At 33.3% G+C, this 23,833-nt stretch overlaps 1 long non-coding RNA gene across 3 annotated transcripts in view; it reads left to right on the forward strand.

The window, feature by feature from the left end:
• LOC139045064 (uncharacterized) overlaps positions 1-23,833 on the forward strand; it is a 150,338-nt gene that overhangs the window by 112,601 nt on the left and 13,904 nt on the right. The window contains exons 4-5 of one of the 3 annotated variants that reach the window (XR_011502696.1): positions 8,873-9,042; positions 11,552-11,773. The exons of 1 other annotated variant lie outside the window; for it this stretch is intronic. This is a non-coding gene — a long non-coding RNA (uncharacterized lncRNA). Of the gene's footprint in view, positions 1-652; positions 5,757-8,872; positions 9,043-11,551; positions 11,774-23,833 lie in introns of those variants that run through there. One more of the 3 variants, XR_011502695.1, reaches the window with a different exon arrangement.

Consider the following 23,833-nt stretch of genomic DNA (forward strand, 5'->3'; position numbering starts at 1 on the left):
TGACAATAAAGAAGAAAAATTATTTGAAAACAAGAACTATAAGTCAATGGTGTCTACAAAGAAATAAATTTAGAAGTTCCAAATTAAAGAAACTATTGTACCCATATTGCACTATTTTAATGAATTGAGTTGAAGTTGATTTTTTTTGTATTTTTTAATGTCCCAAACTAAATAATTTTCTAAGTTTAAGCTGTATATACATAGTTGCAGTATTTTAATTTATTAGTGTATTTTAATTCAAATAATAAATCTTCCATATGGTTATGCAATTTGTGTTGCATTCCAGATATGACATGCAAATTAACATTATTTCCACATTATACTATTTGATTAGACATAAATAGAAAAAAAATCTCTTTCTCATTTTGTAGCTCCCATAGAAGGGTGCAAATTTTAGGAAAAAATTTTAATAAATCCTTTTAATAAGTAATTTTTTACCAATTAAGATTGCTCTTTCAGTTTAACAGCATAACAGGACAGAAATAGTAATTGATCCAAAGCAGGCAAATTCTCTCATAAGAGTGATTTGCAATACATCTGTATGTGATGGAAAAGAAATTAATTTGGTACTGAATGACATACGGAAGAGAGAAGAAAATCTGTTCATGAACTTTATTGGAAATTTAATGAGATGTTCTTTTTTATTTTTTAGGTTCTCAGATGTGCAAATACAATGGATTATGAAAAGCAAAGTAGTAGTTATAAAGTTTTAAAAGCTTTATACGACTACAGCAGATGAAGAAAATAAATCCATAATTTTCATCAATCATTGAAGCACTCTCTCCTTTAAGTTTTCTTACCAATATTATTATATCTTGTACTCTTCACATTAGCCAGTTTTATAACATCTACTTTTGATTTTTTTAAGGTAATCACAGGTATAAGACCTAATTTTTACATTTAAATATGTAGTTTAAAAGGATAAATAACCCTACTTACATCAATAGATAGATCATCCAGACAGAAAATCAATAAGGAAACATCGGCCTTAAATGACACTTTAGACCAAATGGACTTAACAGAGATACACAGAACATTCCATCTAAAAGCAGCAGAACAGATTCTTCTCAAGTGCACATGGACCATTCTCCAGGATATATCATATGTTAGGCCACAAGACAAATCTTAATAAATACAAGAAGACTGAGATCATATCAAGTATCTTTTCTGACCACAGTGGTATGAAACTAGAAATCAATTACAAGAAGAAAACTGGAAAATTCACAAACATGTAGAGATTAAACAAAATGCTACTGAACAACCAATGTGTCAAAGAAGAAATAAAAGGAGAAATAAAAGAATACCTTGAGACAAATGAAAATGGAAATACAACATATCAAAACTTATTGGATACAGCAAAAGCAGCTCTAAGAGGGATGTTTGTAATGATAAATGCCTACCTCAGAAAAGAAGAAAAATCTCAAGTAAACAGCCTACCTTTTCACCTCATGGAACTAGAGAAAGAAGAACAAAGCCCAAAGTTAGAAGAAGGACAAAAAATTAACAAAGATTAGAGCAGAAATAAATGAAATAGATCCTAAAATGACAATAGAGAGATGAACGAAACTAAAAAGCTGCTTCTTTGAAAAGAAACAAAATCGACAGACCTTTAGCTAGACTCAACAAAAAAAAAGAAAGAAAGAGGACTCAAAGAAATGAAATCAGACATGAAATAGGAGATGTCACAACTGATACCACAGAAATACAAAGGATTGTAAGAGACTCCTGTGAACAAGTATATGTCCACAAATTGGACAGCCTAGAAAAACGTAGATAAATTCCTAGAGAAATATGACCTACCAAGACTGAATCATGAAGAAATAGAAAATCTGAACAGATGAATTACCAGTAAGAAGACTGAATCTTAATCAAAGATCTCACAATAAACAAAAGTTCAGGACCAGACAGCTTCACTGGTGAATTCTACCAAATATTTAAAGAAGAATTAATACCAAATCTCCTCAAACTCTTCCAAAAAAATAGGAGAAAAGGGAATACTTCTAAACTCATATTATGAGTACCCTGATAGCAAAAACAGACAAGAACACCACAAGAAAAGAAAATATCAGGCCAATATCCCTGATGAACATAGAAGTGAAAACTCAACAAAATATTAGTGAACCAAATTCAACAATACATTAAAATGACCATACATCATGATTAAGTGAAATTTATTCCAGGGATGCAAGGATGGTTCAATATCTGTAAGTCAATTAATGTGATATATCATATTAACAAAATGAAGGATAAAAATCATATGATCATCACAATAGATTCAGAAAAAGCATTTGACAAAATTCAACATTCATTTATGATAAAAGCTGTCAACAAAGTGGGTATAGAGGGGATATATCTCAACATAATAAAGGCCATAAATGACAAACCCACATCTAACATCATACTCAATGGTGAAAAGCTGAAAGCTTTTCTTCTAAGCTTAGGAATTAGACAAGGATGACACTTTTAGTCAACATAGTATTGGAAATCCTAGCCAGAGCAATTATGCAGCAAAAGGAAAGAAAAGACATCCAAATTGGAGAGGAAGAAGTAAAACTGTCAGTATTTGCAGATGATATTATATCTAGAAAAAACCCTATAGACTCCACTAAAAAACTGTTAGAACTAATCAATGAATTCAGTAAAATTGCAAGACACAAAATCAATATACAAAAACCTATTGAGTTTCTTTACACTAATAAGGAACTATCAGAAAGAGAAATTAAGAGAACAATCTCATTTACAATTGCATCTAAAAGAATAAAATACCTAAGAATAAATTTAACCAAGGAGGTGAAAGACCTGTACACTGAAAACTTTAGGGCACTGATGAAAGAAATTGAAGATACAAACAAATAGAAAGATATCCCATATTCATATATTAGAGAATTAATGTTGTTAAAGTGTCCATACTACCCAAAGCAATATACGAATCCAATGAAATCCCTATCAAAATTCCAATGGCATTTTTCACATAAATAGAGAAAACAATCTTAAAATTTGTATGGAACCACAAAAGACCCTGAATAGCCAAAAAAATCTTGAGAAAGAAGAACAAAATTGTAGGCATCATGCTCCTTGATTTCAAACTTTATTACAAAACTATAGTAATCAAAATAGTATGATATTGGCACAAAAACAGAAACATAGGTCAATGGAACAGAATAGAAAACCCACAAATAAACTCATGCATATATAGTCAAGTCAATTAATTTATGACAAAGGAGCCAAGAATATATATGAGGAAAGGACAGTCTCTTAAATACATTGTGTTGGAAAACTGAACAGCCACATACAACAGAAAGAAACCTCATCACTATCTTACACCACACCCAAAAATTAACTCAAAATGGATTAAAGCTTGAAAATAAGACCTGAAACCATAAAACTCCTAGAAGAAAACACAGATGGTAAGCTCCTTCACTTCAGTCTTGGAGATGATTTTTGAATCTGACACCAAAGCAAAAACAACAAAAATAAAAATAAGTGAAACTACATCACACTAAAAAACTTCTGCATAGCAAAGGAAACCATCAACAAAATGAAAAGGCAACCTACCAGAATGAGAGCAAATATGTGCAAATCATATATCTGATAAGGGGCTAATACCCAAAGTGTATAAAGAACTCATACAATTCAACAGCAAAGAAATAAACAGTCCGATTAAAATATAAGCAGAGGATCTGAATAGACACTTTTCCAAGGACGACATACAGAAGGCCAACAGGTACACAAAAAGATGCTCAATATCACTAATCATCAGACAAATGTAAATCTAAACCACAATGAGTTATCACCTCACACCTGTTAGAATGGCTATTATCCAAAAGACAAGAAATAACAAGTGTTGGCAAGGATGTGGAGAAAAGGGAACTCCTGTGCACTGTTGGTGGAAATGTAAACTGGTGCAGCCACTATGGAGAACAGTCTGGAAGCTCCCAAAAAATAAAAAATAGAACTACCATATGACCCAGCAATTCAACTTCTGAGTACTTATCCAATGAAAATGAAAACACTAACTCAAAAAGATATATGTTCCTCCATATTCATTGCAGCATTATTTACAATAGTAGAGATGTGGAAACAACCTAAGTGTATATCATGGAATATTATTCAGCCATACAAAAGAATGAAATCTTGCCATTTGTGACAATGTGGATGGACCTTGAGGGCATTATGGCAAGTGAAATAAGTCAGACAGAGAAAGACAAACACCATGTAATCTCACTTATATGTGGAAGCTAAAAAAAACCCAAACCTGAGCTCATAGATACAGAAAATAGATTCATGGCTGTCAGAGACAGTAGGTTGGAGGTGAGCCAACGGATGAAATGGGTTAAAAGGTACAATTTTCCAGTTATAAAATAAACGAGTCATGCAGATGTAAGGTACAGCATGGTGACTATAGTTAAGATTACTGTATTGCATAGTCAAAAGTTGCTAAGAGAGTAAATCTTAAAAGTCCTCATCGTAGGAACAAAAAATTTTTTGTAACTCTGTGTGGTGATGGATAGATTTACTGTGGTGATCATTTCACAATATATACAAATATCATTATATTGTACACCTGAAACTAATGCAATGTTATATTTCAATTATACTTCAATAAGGAAAAAAGATAAATAATGTAGTTTTACAAACAATATTCACCTACTGGGTGTCTGGGACTTTGCTAGGCATGATGAGGAAGTTTAGGGAATACTTCTAATTTATTTTCCTTTTGCTTTTTTAAATTATAATTTCTTTTAAAAAATTCTTCATAAACTTCAGCTTACAAACTTATTTACCAAATAAAATACTAAGGTTCAGAGGAGTTAAACATTTGTCCCAAATTAGAGAGCTGGAATGTGAATTCCAGAGTATGAACATGATCTGAATTCAACTCCAAGGCTATCACTATGGATTGCACTGTTTAAGGCCACTTGCATCAAACTGGAGAAAGAGAAATGGTGAATGTATAAGAGGAGTACAGTTTCAGAGTGGGAGATTCTAAGCGTAATGAACTATTTCTCTTATTGACTCCCTTTACTACTAGAAGAAGAGCATTTCCAGTTACCTTATAACTGAAAATGAATTCCAACTTATTCAAATGTATTTTTAATGAACTTATTTACCATGATAACAATATATACTCTGCATGGAGTCTGTTGGTTCAATCTATCTTTGATTATAAGCACATAGAGGTCCTGAATTAAATCTATGTATGAGTCACTTTGTACATAAATGTATTTTGTCCTTATAACTCCCCCAAATAAATTCGCTTTGAGAAATGGACTGTGGTGACGGGTTGAATAAAATTTTTCTCAGATATTTAATATGGTAGATGCTTTAAAATTCATATCAGTTGTGCAATGGAGCACAGGTGTGAGGTGGAACTGAATTTTTCTTAACGCACAGCAGCATAGGCTATGCATGGCTATCTATGGATAACCTGGATACATAATGCATGGATAATCTATGGATAACCTGGATTTGCAAAACTTAAGCTAGTGACCTTGGCAGCAGCATCATGGTCAACCAGTGAAACTAACTAGCATCCACTATACCTTCTGGGCCAGTTAACTTAAAATATATTATTTTGAGCAGTGTAGAAAGGATCTTTTTTGGATCTCTATAATAAAGTCCTACCATGTGACAAAATAAGAGTTAGGTATTATAATATGCAGTCCAGGGGGAAAAGGTAATGTTTTACTCAGAGTAATAACTTAGTCTTATGTTGAGTAAAGAAATGATTTTGTATCATTAGTTGCTTATTTGTTGGAGACCATTTGGAATGTAGGTTAACTGAAAATTTTTTACAGTCAACTTGTAAAGTACAATTAATAATTTATATTTGAAAACATTCAGCATATATGAAAAAACAAATTAGCCCAAGAGCTCCCCTGCCCGCGCTTCATCTGCTCAGTGGAGAGCCTGTTGGCACCAGTTCCCCATGGATGTTTTGCAGAAGACCATCCTCCTAAATCCCTAGCAATCACTGGATATCCTCCAGAATCAGCCTTAATTTAAGCATGAAGAGAATTAATGCAGAGGTTCCCTCCAGCTCCAAAGCTCTGAGCTATTTAATTACTGCTTTGGCCCAGGGCAATCAGTGCATCAGAGCAGTGACTCATTCCTGGGTGAGCTGAGTCTGAGTCTGGTATGGACCTGAGTGGGAAGAGAGCTTAATTATACTCTGTCTTTTTCACAGCAGGAACAACCAGTATATTTAGAGTCTTCTGTACTGCCTGAGATCATATTTGATCTACTGACCTGCAGATAAAAAACTTCCAATATGAATTGCTGAATCACATAATACCTAATCTCTACATCTCTTTACATTCTTCATTGTTGGAGGGTAACACCCCATCTCAAATACCTGTGACATTTTTATTTTCATTTCATAGAAATAAGATTATTTTTCTCTCTGGTTTTATTTTCCTTATATCTTAGATTGCCTTAATTTATTTTTGAATATGAACTGATTAAACTTCCTGATTTTAGGTCAATACCACTGTTGATACTAGAGAACAACTAGTTCAAGTCATGTAATTATCAGGCAAATCTGTTTCTTCAAGGTTTAATAATATTGGTACTGGGCCATCCTGAAAATTTGGGCACAGGTTATTCAGAGGCACGCGTTAATTTCCCAACATAGCGCAATGATATCCTATACTAAGTTTGCAATCAATCTGATGTTCTCTACGTAGACTGAAATTTAATCCACTGTAATCTAAATTTTACTTTTGATTTGTAATAATAACAGCAGCATCTCATATGTACCAGGCACTGTCATAAATAACTTACTTATACCATCTAAATCCTCCCCAAAATTCCTATGAGATAAATTATCTTCATTAACTAAATCTGAAAACCAAGACTTTGTGACTTTATGAGATTTGGCCAGGCCCAAAAAGCAAGTAAGTGGTAGATCATAAACTGAAATTCGGGTCAGCCTGAATCCACATCCCATGATCTTAATCAATAGTATATGTTATTTACTTCACAAAAATTCCTACTGACTAAAAGCTGTGAAAATGTTTAGATAAATTGTCTTCAAAATAGCTAACTTCTCTCAAAACTGAAATGTATTTTCTGTGAATCTGAGGTAATCCATCAAGAGTTTGAGACTTCAGATCAATTATAATCTTTTATATGAAGAGCTAGATCTTTAACTGAGTCAACTTTTATCAGAATCTATGATGATTTGATAATCTTCAATACAGATAAAATAATAAGGTATACCAAAGATCTTTAATCTGTACTTGGAAGATTCTTTGTCAAATGTTAGACTACAATTTTATAAATAGGTACTGGGATCCATTATTTCACACATTGCCAAATGGAAATCCTGGTGAATATTTTATTCATGAGATTTCTGAACATAACTTTTCAAGATATTAAGCACACAATTATTTTCAAAAGTAGATACACGCAGTAACAGAAACAGGCGTATAATTTTAGAGTTAGGCTATTTTCATATTAACTCTGTAGCACAGAGTTTAGAAGACACTTTAAAGGTGAAACTTGTAAAAATACTTACCGAAAGCGAAACAGAAGTGGTGCCTACACCCACACTTGTAGTGGAGAAGTCCCAAAAGAATTCTGAAATGTCCACATAGCTGGACATTTTTCCCTAGGCATAATTATTTTTTAATTCCATCAGTTTCACATTCTGATTATTTTTTCCATAACAAAGTATCCTAAAAGAATTAGGTGTATATTCAACTTGACTACTTTTGTGTATTTATATTTGCCTGTCCTCTTTCCTGTGTAAATACTGCCCCTTACATACTGGTGTATGCAAGCTTTCACATACACCAAAGGGGAAGTGGGTGCACGGAATACCTGGTGGTTCTAATTCATGGTACAGGCCACAGACACAGACCTGGAGAGCTGCCACTCCGTGACTACCTTCAGGACCCCAAAAAACTGGAGCATTTAAAGCTTTCACATCTTCCCACTTTGCTTCCTGTATAAACTCAACTAAAATAATGGCTGATAATAGTAGATTATCCTATGAAGAACGTAGCTAGAGTCAGAAATTAGCACTGCTGTATGCATTCCTGTGTGGGAGGGCTATAAGCCTTGATACAAGCAATAACCTATCTGATTGTGTCTAAGAAAGACTGAACACAGCCTTTCCACCCAGCCTTAAACAGTCTACCTTGGGAATTGTATGTTTACAGCTAATTGCAACCAGATACAGAACTGGTGGTTGGGCTGAATTCACATGAGAAGGCAAAGAAGATTCAAACATTTGTGTTGTTGAAGAAAAGGGCATGCTTATTTATTCATATAACAAAATTTTCAATATTTATCCAAACCAACTGAAAATAGATTTGTGCAATTGGACTATTCGTGTCATCCCAAACAAATCACACTATATTCCTATAATTTTTCCCCCTTTGTAGAAAGAGAGAGAAAAAACAGAAAGAATAAAATTTACTTACCATAATTGATTATTTCATTTTAATTATGTAACAATTTAGTCATGACTTGTGCTAGCAATAGGATTCTTAAAACTGTAACTTTTGGAAAGTAGATTATGATTTTCGCCTAAACTGTTTGCTTATTCTTGTCATCACTTTATTATTCCAATGCTTGAAATTCAGATACAAAGATGCATTTTTAAGTGTTCTTGTCCTTGAAAAAATATCAGTAGGCTACCAGTGAATCTCTTAAAGCATTGAAACTGCATTCCCATTTTGCATTAAAACGACAGATGAAAGGAGACAGACACCGACGCGGTCTACAAGCAAGGCAGCCAGGTGCTTAGTAAGGATTACGTTTGCTAATTTAAAAAGGAAGGGGAAAAAGCTGTGCACATCACAGTCTAAAAACAGGAACGGAAGCACGCTGGATTCAAGCTGTGTCATTTATTCTCTCTCTGCAGTGCGTGTGCCACCTTCCCCTCCTCCTCTACTTTAATCTTCCATTTCTTCAGTGTCTGCCCACATGGATCTTTGCTACCACCACTCTCCTCCAAGGGAGGTAGGAGGATGGACTGGCAACTTCAGCTCCCTGGAGAGCTGGTGCAGCTACAGTTCTGGAAATCAGCTCACTGTGAGTGTTGGATCCCTTCTGAGCACAGAGATTACACACTGTGCTAACATACTTGCAGTTTCATATTTTAAGCTCTGTGTGATTACAAACGTTTAATAGGCTAGTGAGATCACCCATAGAAAAATATTTTTTGAAACTATAATTCAGAATGATTTCTAAAAGCTTTTTATTTCCTTTCTGAAAATCTGGGCAGGATTGAGAGGCTGTTCACTTGTAATAGGATAATGGTAGAGACCTGTTTACTTCTAAGGCTTTTGGATCAAGCTTTTAAGGAGAACAATTAAAAACCATGGCAGGATAAAGATGTACACTGATACTACAAAGGGTGTGATTTTATTTTTTTTCTCTATACTCCAGATATGAATGAGGCTTCTTGCACAATTCTCTCCAAGGGCCTTTGAAAGGCATTGTTTCAGTTGCAAAGTGCCTTACACCAACCTAAAATGTGTGACAGTCAAATAACGAGAACAATTGCTTACAAATACCACAATGAGGGTTGACCTTCTAAGAGATCACCCGGTGAGACTGCATGCTAATCACAATGATGCAGCCATGGCTTGAAACAATTTTGGAACTCCTCTTGTGGATTTGAGTTGAGAGAGCCTGTTTACAAACTACCTAAGAAAATGAATTTCATTACCTTGTGGTCACACCTTGTCTTATTCTCATTGCTGTGAGTGCGTTCAGGATGAGTTTAAAAACTGAGATGTTTCATAGCCAGTTTGAATTTGATGGGAAAGCATTTGTCACCAATGGAACTCACCAGTTTCTGATTTTTTTAAGCAGAATCTCTCAATTCAAGTATTCATGAACTGCTCATTGAATTTCAACAAGCGGTTCATGAATTGTTCAGCATCTAGCAAGATTGATTAAATAATATCTAGACCATTTCCATAGAAATGGGCTTATTATTATTACTAACTTCCAATATTTTCACATGACGGATCAAAAGAAAATAGTGTTTTAAAAACTCATGAAGTATGGTCCATGAGTTTTCAGAAGTTCCAGAAAATGAGACTGTCATCCTGGAGTGAAAACTGACATAGTGAACAGGATAAACTTTAAAAAGAAATGGAATGCAGAAAACTGAAAATACTATAATTAAAAATAAGATAATGACTTTGTGATTTTGACTATTGTGACCAATGAAGGAAAATAAAATTTGTTTTTTCAGTTGTATATGGATAACTCAATCATAGCAGTGATAAATAAGGTTCTTACAATCCAAACACCATGTGTCTGCCTTCTTTTTTTTCAAAATTTTTATATGCTTCTTAAAAATCTTGATTATGTTTATTGATAAGTAACCACTGAAGGCAATTGAACACAATTTTTAAAAGCCAGGTTCACTGAAGTACCAATATAATGTAAAATCTCTGATAAAATTAGCAGAGAGCTATTCTAAATAATCCTCTAAAATACCATGCCATTAGCTATTATCAAATGGATATCCTTTTAATTAAGCAAAACAATTTAACAACATTTTTAAAGCACAGGTAGTAAGTCATGAATGAGTTATATTCCAAATGTCTATACACTAAAATTGCAAAATTTAACTCAGTATCTCAGATATGCAGGGGAAAATAAACTATCTAGTTTCTCTCATGAGCATATACTTGATACTTACTAGGCAGTTAGTAGGCAGGTACGTGTCTGCATGTGTGCTGGGGTGAATGATATCCAACCAAATTTCTAAAAACTTTCAAAACAAGTTCAACACAATGATTTAGGCAATCCCACCCAATCAGGCTCAATTTCTGCGAAAAATAAGAAAATTTATATTTCTTTGCATTTTACCTTCCTCTTCAGTAACCAACATGGTATCTTGGTCTCTTGAGGTCATGACCCAACCCTACTTGAGCTGATATAGACACCACATACAAAAGCCTGCTGAAACTCAGGGGCTTTCTAACCACATCCCCTACTGCCCTAGTGGAGTATGATATGGTATGGTTGATTGTTTTCATTATCCCCTAATTTTTTGTTCACCTTGTGATTGTTTCTATTAGTAGAGATGTAATGAAAAGGTGCCTACTGCATACAGAGATTTGTCGTCTTATAGTAGAAAAAAAGATGAGATTTAAATTACTCTTTTTGTAGTGATTCCAAGCATTCAAACAGGCTAATCTTGCATTCATCACCCTTTTGATATCTCAGCATTCAACTGTCTTCAAGATCTTGCTACTAAAAGTGTAAAACGTAATCAGCAGCATCTGCATCACCTGTGAGTTTGTTAGAAACAAAGAATCCCAGACACAATTTAGACCTACAGAATCAAAACCTGCATTTTAACAACATAGCCAAGTGACTCTTATTCACTTTAATGTTTGAGATACACTGCACTAGGAGACAGAAAAATCTGGGGATAAATTTTGGTTCTACCTTTGTGATCTTGGCCAATTAGGGATCATATTCCTCATTCATAGAATGGGAATAATCATATGTTTGTAGGGTTTTTTCATGCATACATTTTGGCGTTTAATAAGGTGTCTTCCACTCTTTTCTCTAGGTAACCAAGAAAGTCCTTAGTGTCCTCCCGGGATTCACCTAATGTCTCATAATGGTATCTACTCACACCAGCCCTTAAAATATCGTATTTGATAAAACTCTCTGTGCTTCATGGTTAAGCAGAGCTGGAATTCAACCCTCATGCTGTCTCTTAGAAGATTTTTGTGAAGATTACATTACATAATTAAAGTGAAAATGTTTACCAGTTTTTCTGGAACATAAAAATTTACAATGTTTCTCTAGTGAATATGAATTTTCTCTTAAACAGTTGAATGAAATAAATGCTATATTGTTTTGTTTATCTAAAACTAATAGAATCTAGTTCTAAGATCCAACTCATTGACCAGAGTTTGATAAGATTCTCAAACGGGTATTTGTTTTATAGACAGCAGGTGTAGCAGCTAGTCTATACCATATATGGGTCATGAAGGCCTTCAGGACTCACATATTTGATCCCTTGGTTATCTGGCCACACTAGTCATCAGTCTCCTTTCTTCTCCTTCCAGCTTCTCATCCATTAATTGAATCTTTTACCCCTTCAAAGTTGCTGGTTTCAGTTCTTAGATAAAACATAAGTGTGATAAATAAATTTCTAGTACTAAAAAATCTTCTCATAAATAGTCATATATGAAAAGAGAATATTTCTTAATATAAATTAATTTTTATATTGTTTTTACAGTATTGTGACTCACACATATACACTAAAATGTATATTCTTTCATTTAAAAATGTTTATTGAAAGCCTACTATGCGCTAAGCACTTTTGTAGGTGAGGGAGATTTAGTAGTTTAAAAATAGAAACTCTGCTGGAACAACTCGACATACATGTGAAAAAAATATGAAGCTAGACACAGACCTTAAATCTTGCACAAAAATTAAATCAAAATGGATCATAGGCATAAATGTAAAATGCAAAACTATAAAACTCCTAGACGATGACATAGGAGAAAACCTAGATGACGTTGGGTTGGGCAATGGCTTTTTAAACACAACACCAAAGGCATGATGCATGAAGAAATGATTAATGAATTGAACTTCATTAAAATTAAAAATCTCTACTCTTTTATAGATACTGTCAAGATAAAAAAACAAGCCACAGACTAGGAGAAAATGTTTGCAGAAGAAACAACTGATAAAGAACTGTTATCCAAAATATACAAAGAACTCTTAAAACTCAACAATAAGAAAATGAACAACTCAAATAAAAAATGGGGCCTAAAACCTTAACAGACACCTCACCAAAAAAGATATATAGACGGCCAATAAGCATATGTTCCGCACTGTATGTCAAATTAAAGCAACAATGGGATACCACTACTACAATGGCCAAAATCCAGAACACTAACAATACCAAATATTGATGAGGATGCAGAGCCCCAGAAACTATCATTCACCACTGGTGGGAATCCAGAATGTTAGAGTGACTTTGAAAGGCAGTGTTGTAGTTTCTTTAAAAACTAAACATATTCTTACCATACAATTCATCAATCACATCCCTTAGTATTTACCAAAAAGAGTTGAAAGCTTACATTCATACAAAAACCTTCACTCTGATGTTTATAGCAAATTTATTCATAATTGTCAAAAGTTGGAAGCAACAAAAATACCCTTCAGAAGGTGAATGGACAAATAAACTGTAGTACCTCAAGATATCATTCAGTACTAAAAACAAATGAGCTATCAAGCCATGAAAGATAGTGTATATTACTAAGTGTAAGAATTCAAGCTGAAAAGGTTATATACTGTATGGTTCCAACTATACGACATTCTGGAAAAGGCAAACTATGAAGACCATAAAAAAATTAGTGGTTGCCAGGAATTGGAGTGGGAAGAGATGTATAGGCAGAGCACAGAGGATTTTTAGGGTAGTGAAAATACTCTGTATTATACTATAGTGATGGATACATGTTACTATACATTTGTCTAAATCCATTGAATGTACAACACCAAGAGTGAACTGTAATGTAAACTGTGGACTTTTGGTGATTATGATATGTCAATGTAGTTTCATCAATTGTAACAAATGTACCACTCTGCTGAGAGATGTTGATAATGGGGGAGGCTGTGCACGTGTGGGGATGGTGGGTATATGGGAAATCTCTTACCTTACTCTTAATTTTACTGTGAACGCTGCAACTTCTCTAAAAAAGATCTATTTTCTTTTTCAAGGCTGGCCCTCATATTCTTGTGGAGGAGAAACAAATTTTTTTAAAAAGTGAGCAAAATATATAGCATATTAGATGGTGATAAATTATATTTAAGTAAGTAAGCCAGGTGGAGAGAGAGGGAAAGAGACTATGCAGAGGAATTTGAAATGTTAAGTGATGCAGTAAGGGGAAGATTCATTGAGAAGGGAACTTTTGACAAGACATGGAAGATATGAGGGATTAATCCATGAAGATATCAGATGGAAGTGCATTTCATCTTTGAGGTCTCAAGTTCAAAGGTCTTGAGGTGGGAATGGATTTGGCATGTTTCAGTAACATCAAAGAAGGCTTGTATGTCTCAAGTGGTACACAGGGTGAAGAGTGAATATATGGTGAGACCATTTCGGGAAATGTATCAGACAAGACAAAATCATGTCATGTGTAAGTAACTAACAGTAACATACCCTCAGAGGCATAAGACAACAAGGATGTATTTTTCAGTCATGCTACATGAACATTTTAGGTCAACTTAGAGCTCCATTTTGCCTTCAAAGACACACATATATATAACTACCATGATTTTTAGTTTATGTCAACATAACCTATTTCATACATTACAGTGCACAAAATAATAGAAGAAAAGAAACTATTAAGAGGGACCAAATGGACATAAAACAGGGGGGCAGGGAAGTAAAAATGTAGAGCTTTAGGATGTGTTTAAACTTAAGCTGTTAAAACTTAAAACAGACAGTTATAAATATAAGTTGTTATATCTAGGCTTCACAGTAACTACAAAACAAAAGCCTACAAAAGATACACAAAAGATAAAGAGAAAGGAATCTCAGCATACCACTAAAGTCATCAAACCACAAAGGAAGAGAGCAAGAGAAGAAGAAAGGAACAGAGAGGAACTACAAAGCAAGCAGAAAGCGATTTAAGAAATGGCAATAAGTACATAACTATCCTTAATTACTTTAAATGTAAATGGACTAAATTCTCCAATCAAAATACACAGAGTGGCTTAAAGGATTAAAAAAACAAGACCCATCTATATGATGCCTACAAGAGACTCACTTCAGATGTAAAGACACACAAAGACTGAAAGTAAGGGATGGAAAAACATATTCCATGCAAATGGAAACCAAAAGAAAGCTAGTGTAGTTATAATTATATCAGACAAAATAGACTTTAAAGCAAAGGCTGTAATAAGGGACAAAGTAGGTCATTACATAATGATAAAGAGGTCAATACAACAAGAGAATATAGCATTTGTAAATATTTATGCACCGAGCATAGGAGCACTTAAATGTATAAAGAAAACATTAACAGACCTAAAGGAAGAGATAGACATCAATACAATAATAGAAAGGGACTTTAATACCTCGGTTACATCAATGGATAGATCATCCAGGCAGAAAATCAATAAGAAAGAATTGGCCTTAAACAACACGTTAGACCAGAAGGACTTAGATATACACAGAACAGTCCATGTAAAGGCAACAGAATACACAATCTTCTCAAGTGCACATGGAATATTCTCTAGATTAGATCATATGTTAGGCCACAAAGTAAGTCTTTAAAAATTTAAGAGGACTGAAATCATATCAAGCATCTTTTCCAACCACAATGATGTGAAACTAGAAGTCAACTACAAGAAGAAAACTGGAAAATTTTATATATCTGTGTCAAAATTAAACAACACGCTACAGAATAGGTCAATGATGAAATCAAAGAGAAATCACAAAATACCCTGAGACAAATGAAAATGGAACTACAACATATCAAAACTTATGGGATGCAGAAAAAGCAGTTCTAAGGGAAGTTCATAAGGAAGGGAAGTTGGCATAAGTGCCACCCTCAAGAAACAAGAAAAAACTCAAAAAAAAAAAAACCTAACTTTGCACCTCAAGGAAGAAGAGAAAGAAGAACAACAAAGCCCAAAGCAGTAGAGGGTAGGAAATAAGAAAGATCAGAGCAGAAATAAATGAAATAGACATCAAAATGACAATAGAAAAGATCAATGAAAGTAAAAGCTGATTCTCTGAAAGATAAACAAAACTGACAAACCTTTAGCTAGATTTGCCAAAAAAAAAAAAAAAAAGAGAGGACCCAAAAAAGTAAAATCAGAAATACAAGAGGAGGGGCTGACCCCACGGCCAAGTGGTTAAGTTCGTGTGCTCCACTTTGGTGCCCCAGGGTTCACTGCTTCAGATCCTGGGCACAGACCTACACACTGCTTATCAAGCCATGCTGTGGCAGCATCCCACATAGAAGAACTAGAATGACTTACAGCTAGGAAATACAACTATGTACTGGAACTTTGGGGAGAAGAAAAAGAAGAGGAAGATTGGCAACAGATGTTAGCTCACACATTAAAAAAAAAAAGAAAGAGATATAAGAGGAGACATTCAACTGATACCACAGAAATACAAAGGATCATAGGAGACTACTATGAACAATCATATCCACAAATTAGACAATCTAAAAAAACGGATAAATTCCCAGAAACATACAACCTACCAAGACTGAAACATGAAGAAAAATCTCAACACATGGATCACTAGTAAGGAGATTGAATCAGTAGTCAAAAACCTCCCAATAAACAAAAGTCCAGGACCAGACAGCTTCACTGATGAATTCTACCAAATATTCAAAGAAAAATTAATACCAATCCTTTTCAAAGTCTTCCAAAAAATAGAGGAAAAGGGGATATTTCTAAACCCATATTATGAGGCCAAAAATACCCTGATAACAAAATCAGACAAGAATAGCAGCCCACTATTCCTGATGAACATAGATAGAAAAACCCTCAACAAAATATCAGCAAACCAAATTCAACAATACATTAAAAGGACCATACATCATGGTGAAGTGAGATGTATTCCAGGGATGCAAGGATGGTTCAATATCTGTAAGTGAATCAATAAGATACAACACATTAACAAAATGAAGGATAAAAATCATATGATCATCACAATAGATTCAGAAAAAGCATTTGACAAAATTCAACATCCATTTATGATAAAAACTGTCAACAAAGTGGGTATAAAGGGAACATACCTCAACATAATAAAGGCCATATATGACAAACCCAAGCTAACATCATACTCAATAGTGAAGAGCCAAATGCTTTTCCTCTAAGCTCAGGAACAGGACAAGGATGCTCACTCTTGCCGCTTTTAATCAACATAGCATTGGAAGTCCCAGCCAGAGCAATTAGGCAAGAAAAAAGAAAAAAAGTCACCAAAAGTGGACAAGAAGAAGTAAAATTGTCACTATTTGCAGACCATATGATATTTTATTTGAAAACCCTAAAGACTCCACTAAAAAAGTGTTAGAACTAATCAATGAATTCAGTAAAATTGAAAGATACAAAATATCCAATATCAACATACAAAAATCTCTTGCATTTCTATACACTAATAACAAATTATCAGAAGGAGAAATTAAGAAAACAATTCCATCAAGAAGAATAAAATACCTATGAATAAATTTAACCAAGGAAGTGAAAGAATTGTACACTGAACACTATAAAACATTGATGAAAGGAATTGTAGGAAGACATAAATAAGTGGAATGATATTCTGTGTTCATGGGTCATAAAAATTAATATTGTTAAAATGTCCAAACTACTGAAGGCAGTCTACACATTCAATGCAATCACTACCGAAATTCCAATGGCATTTTTCACCATCCTAAATAGAAATAGAACAAATCATCCTGAAATTTGTATGGAACCACAAAAAGACCTCAAATAGCCAAATCAATCTTGAGAAAGAAGAACAAAGCTAAAGGCATAATTCTCCTTAATTTCAAACTATGTTGCAAAGCTATAGCAATCAAAAGAATATGGTATTGGCATAAAAACTGATACATAGATCAACGGAACAGAATAGAGAGCCCAGAAACAAACCCACACATATACAGTCAATTAACTTATGACAAAGGAGCCAAGAATATACAATGGGGAAAGGACAGTCTCTTCAATAAATGATGTTGGGAAAACTGGACAGCCACATGCAAAACAATGAAACTGGATCACTATCTTATATCATGCACAAAAATTAACTCAAAATGGATTAAAGAATGTGAGACCTGAAACTGCAAAACTCCTAGAAGAAAACCTGCTGTGAGCTCTTTGACATGTATACCTCCAGCTACACCTGGGTTGTTCACTGGTTAGTTCTAAACCCTAATCCTGGATTCCTTAACACATGAAGACTACTGGAAACTTTTCTTTGACTTTTCCGAGTTTGTGCTTGATTTCTTAATCTTGTGCCCCATGCAGGTTTAAAATTTGTAGAAAATCTTGAGTGGAAACTGACATAGTATTGATATCAGTTCTCTGCACCACCCATCCCTCTGGAACCCTGCCCCTTTTGTTTTTATTTTTCTATCTTTCTATTCCCACAGAGCTGGCAAAAGCTATGCTGCTTCTCTACCTATTAGTAGAGGTCTTTCCCGGGGGTCCATGCTGTGTTCCTCAGTCTCCTGCTCTGTGTTTAGAATTCTGAGGAAAAGAAGTAGCTGTAAAATGTTGGTTGATTAACCTTACAACTGTTCATTTCTCAGGGATTATGTTCCCCAAGTCCTTGGCAGTTCTCCAATGCCTATAACATTTTAAACAGTTTTAAAAATAAGGCTATTCTTTTGGTTTTCTGGTGGAGCATTTGTCTGTTACAAGTTACAACATCTTAGCCACAATCAGAAGTCCATTTACATAGTACTTTTTCTAGTTTATATGTTTGCTAATTTTCTGTCTATCCTTCTAGATTATAAACCTCATGAGAGCAAGGAGTTTCTCTGTGTTGTTCATAATGCGCCTGTCAAGTGGTATCTCAAGTGCCTATCAACAGTAATTGTCACATAATAGGAACATAATAAATTTGTATTGAACAAATGAATATACAATGCCCACATAAAATACGTATGTCCCAGATAAAAGCCATCTACTCCTTTCTTTCTTTCTACTGTCAGAAGCAGGTAAAGCTTGGAGAATAAACCTCTTTGTTTTGGGAACTGGAAAAGTTATGTTGAATTTAGCTTGAGTACCAGATTCCATTACCCATAAATGTCTTTACTCTCTCACTTGCTTGTTCCAAAAATGAATTGGCACAATATTTATGAGGAAGATTTTAAACCTTAAAGCAGAGTCAACCATCAGTTGTATTGCATTTTTCTGTATCACTGAATAGTAAACACACTAACAACTGCTCTACAATTCGTTTCATTGAAAACTCAAAGTAATTAGAAGGATAAAAATCAAAAGTAATGAGTAAAATATCTCTTTCTTGTTTCTACTAACTATTCCTACTTTTTTCCTCTATATTTTGACTCAGTCTTGCTTAGGCCATAGGAACATAGGAAGAATTATTTTATAATTACTGAACTAGACCACTGGTGCAGTGGCAAGGGAAAAAATCTGATTCAACCTTTCTAAATAGTCCATTGGATTCTACAAAACAACAAAAGCTCTATGTAAATTAGTGACACGAGAGATTTCTGATTTTAATCATAATGGGTGATCACAGTAGACTCAGTGTTTAGAAGTTCAAAACGTAATTCTCCTACTTGACGGCTGGAAGTTCCTTGCTTTTTATGTTTTAGGCCATTGACAATATATGAAGAAGGAATAGTTGTTCTTCACAGACTTAGACCCAGAGAGAGCTGTGTTAGTCTAGGATAAGAGTTTATACTCAGTTTATATCTCCACTGATAAAGACTGTCCTTGAAGCAAAATAGACATATCTGGAGAACTATCAAGAGAAAAAGTCATTTTTATTTCCATTGAATTGAATTGATTTTAAAGTGAGATTATATAATCCAGGCTTTCATAATCTCTAGTTCTTCAAAGGCATAAATTAATCAATGTTGAAATAAACAAAAGATTAATATTAAATTGTCTTTCATTAATAGTTTGTTTCAGAATCTTCTCTCCATGAAAAATATACTCATCTGATTTAATGTATACATTCATTCTTTAATTCAACAAACTTTTACTTAGATTATTATTTAGATTATTATTATTCTATTATTTAGATTCTATTATAAAACTAGCAATCAATTAAAACAAACAAAAGTACACATCTGTCTCAAATCTTGAAAATTGCTTCTGAAAGCAATGTTCCAACTATGTATATATAACGATACCAATGTAATCCTCATTTTTAATGTCTCTTGGGCTGCTCGATCTCTGTCTAGAAAAATAATCTCTTTTAAAATTTAAAAAAAAAACTTTTGGGGCGGGCTTGGTGGCATAGTGGTTAAGTTCAAGTGCTCTGCTTTTGTGGCCTGGGGTTCTGGGTTCAGATCCCGGGCACGGACCTACATACCACTCATCAAGCCATGCTGTGGTAGCATCCCATATACAAAAAAGAGGAAAATGGGCACAGATCATAGCTCAGGGACAATCTTTCTCAAGCAAAAAGAGGAAGATTGGCAACAGATGTTAGCTCAGGACCAATCTCCTTCACAAAAGAAAAACTTTTCATCTTATTATCTAAAGTTAAAAACTTCAAACCATATAGTCTTGGATGTAAGTTAAAAAATCTTTCACATTATCAGTATGTTTATTGCCTTGCTATGCACTTAACTACTGATAGTATGTATTTAACAAAATCCATTCTAATTCATATGTACATTCCAGTATTCATATTTACCTTTGACTAATCTCCTAACATTATTTAGTTAGTTGGTTATCTATACTCCACAAAAACTGATGTTTGGAAAACATAACCTCCAATACAGAACACCTTAAAAAATAATTTTATATGGCTAAACTAGCTTTCTACCAGTATTTACTTTCTCAGAAATCTCATTTCCTAAGAATGTCCTTTTACCTAATGATGATTTAGAATAAAATTAGAATAATCTTTTCTGATTAGCACTTTTTCTGTGTGATAAAGTTAAAAATTATTACTATGTAGTTTAAAGCATCAGGCCAAGGGCCACTGGAAACCATTATAGGAATGATAAATATGGTTATATAAAGGAATTAGAAGTAGTAACAGTAATTGAAATTTATCCCATGATGTATTTGTCCAGATGAGCATACTCTGAATATTATTGAAGCATACACAACAATAATTGAAAGCGGAGCAAGAATTTTCATATGAAGAAAGCTGAACACAGAGATATAACAGATGGTGATAATGAAGTGCTTTAACTCATGAGGGATAGTGTAAGTAGTGGATTAGAGTTGAAGCACCAGTGATTTAAGTGAGGTATAAAGATATTCCCTGATAATGAGGGTGATTAATTCTTGGAATATGTTCTAAAGAGATCTGTTGGAATTCTCACCTTTTTAAGTGGGCACCATAATAGGATACCATAGAAAATCCCCAACAGTAAACTAAGAATTGATAGGTTCTCTCTTACTGTGAAGAATAGCCAGTGTCATATTTAAATGCAACTTTGAAAGCATTCTCACTATAATTTGGTTTAAGAAAAGGAGAATTACTAGGTTGATGTTTTATTAAGTCAATAAGGCACAAATCAGCTATATTAGTTGTAACTTTTGGAAACCCGACATCTTAGTCATAAATACTTGCAGACAACATGCTTTTCTGTCTATTAGAACTAATGTGAATGCTCACTGCCTGGGTAGAAAATAAACAAACCAAAATAAATGGCTATCCTATATACCGGTCAGTACGAAAAATAGAAAATATTCAGAAAGGTTTTAACAATAAATGTGATGAAACTATATTGTTAAATTTATGAAAAAATATTGAACTATATGAGAGAAATCTTTCAAGTGAAGAGGCAGACCATGAGCTGCTGTAGTTAGAACAAATAATAAAAATCTCCAAAGTCTTTTCTAATAATTACGGGTTTAAACAATTTTATGCAAAACCTCAAATGGAAAAACTTTTCTTTTTTTGAAAGAATGAGTTGGAATGTTAACCAAATAAACAAGATTAGCCAATAGTATAGTGTTCATCTTGTCAGATCTTAGAAATATATTAAGGATAAAACTATTAAACTTTCATAATTTAATTAACGTGTACTTTTTAGTAGTATAAGATTTTTAAAAAATTTAAGAGTCTATATAGAGACAGACAAAAATAAAAAGAAAATTACCACATTAAAAATGTAAGATTCATGGTCAACATACTCTCAGAGAATGTGAAGAATTTCTACTAACCACGAAGTGAATAAAATTTCACTTAAAAACAAATTGGTACTGTGATCTAAAAAGGACATGAACATTTTCACTTTAAAGAAAGTAGAAATACCATCCTCTTATTTTCTCCAGTGATCTTATGCTTAGTCCAGAAATGTAAGATTTGTAACAAAAGCAATTTTGGAATAGTAACTGTATTGTGTGACTTTTTCATAAACTTTCTATCTTATAGGTATCTATTTTTATTATTTTAAAAATTTACCCATTTATTGATCATTTTTATAAATGTAGAAAACATGTATACAAATATTTATATATTTCTTACACAAAAGATAGTATATTATGTATGTTGTTCGGCATCCTGATTTTTCATTTCTGTAAATTGCTACTTCTCAATTTATGGAGATAGTCTTCATTCCAGTTTGCAGCTACATTATATTTGACTGTGTAGGTAGACCATAATTTATTGAATCAGTCCCAAACTGATGGATATTTGTTTTTTTCCAAATTATTTGCTACTACAAATAATACTACAAATAATAACTTTGTGCATAAATAATTTCATAGTTTTGCTAGTATATCTTTGGGATAGACTCCTAGAAAGGAGAATAAATAAATACCTAGCAATTTTTCTAGGTCTGGTCACATTCTTCACCATAAGTGTTGAACCATTTTGCATTCCCATAAGCAACACATAAGTATTCCTGTTTCCTTATAACAGAGTTTGTTGTCAAATTTGTAAGTTTTGTCAATCAAATAGCCCAGAAACATAATTTTACTGTTCATTTTTCTTATTATGGATAAGGTTGACCATCTCTTCATATGTTTAAGGGTCATTTTCATTTCTTCTTCGGTCTGTTCAGATTTCAGAGCAATTAGCCTTTTGTGTGTGTTATGTCTCAAATATAATTTCTCAGTCGGTGCGTAATTTAAATTTTCATTTCTCATGGCATTTCCTGGAATGCAAATTTTAATGTACTCAAATCTAGTAATGTTTTGAGGCATGGTTAAAAGTTTTCCCCTTTTGCTGGCAATAAATCAATTTATCCATGCTTTCTTTAAGCATGTGCACGTTTAAGTTTCTACATTTTCATCTCTGATCCATTTGGAACTTATTGTGCAGTATGGCATGAGATATGGATCTAATTTTGTCTCTTTTCAAATGACTACTCGCAACAATCTTTAGCCAAAAGGCCTTATTTCCTCCCATATTTGAGCTGTCTCATTCTTCACATACTGCATTTCCACAAGCCTTTGTATCTATTTGTGGACTTAGGAACCTGTTTCATAGGTAGGTCTACACCAATAATATGCTATAATAATTTAATTATAGAGCTTTTATGACATATTTTAATATCTGATATGGTTATAGCCCCCAATAGTCTTCTTTTTATTTTTTTTTTGGTGAGGTTTCCTGGTAATTCTTATTTGTTTATTTTTCTATATGGATTTCATAGTTAATGTAGAAAAATAAGCCTATAGATAGTTTTATAGAAATCATTCAATTTTGCAGCTTAGGAAGAAATGGCATTTTTATGGTGGTGTTTTCAGATCCAAGAACAATATATGCTTTTGTTTTTCATTAGTTTAAATCTATTTTGTGTCTTTTAAGGTTTTAAACTTTTCCTCATATAGTTTTTATACAACTTTAAAAAGTTTGTGTCTAAGTATGTTTTTGCTTGTTTTGTCACTATGAAAAATTGGATTTTTCTCTGACATATCTTTTAACTGGTTACTCATTGTATTCATTCTGGATGTTTCTTTCCTGTTATTTTACATATTCTCTTATTGTTTGTAGTCTTTTCCACTAATTCTCTTGGGTTTTTCAGATATATAATCACATCATCTATAAAACTTCTTTCATTTTTTATTCTTGTTCCTCCAACTGCATTCTTTTATCTAAATTCATTGGTTAACAGCTCAGTACCATGTTAAATAATAATGGTAAGAGTGGCATCCTTGCTCAAACTTTAAAGAAATACCTCTAATATGCTCTTGATGTATTAGGGTT

The sequence above is a fragment of the Equus asinus genome, chromosome 4, assembly GCF_041296235.1.
Source record: "Equus asinus isolate D_3611 breed Donkey chromosome 4, EquAss-T2T_v2, whole genome shotgun sequence".
NCBI classification, from domain to species: domain Eukaryota; kingdom Metazoa; phylum Chordata; class Mammalia; order Perissodactyla; family Equidae; genus Equus; species Equus asinus.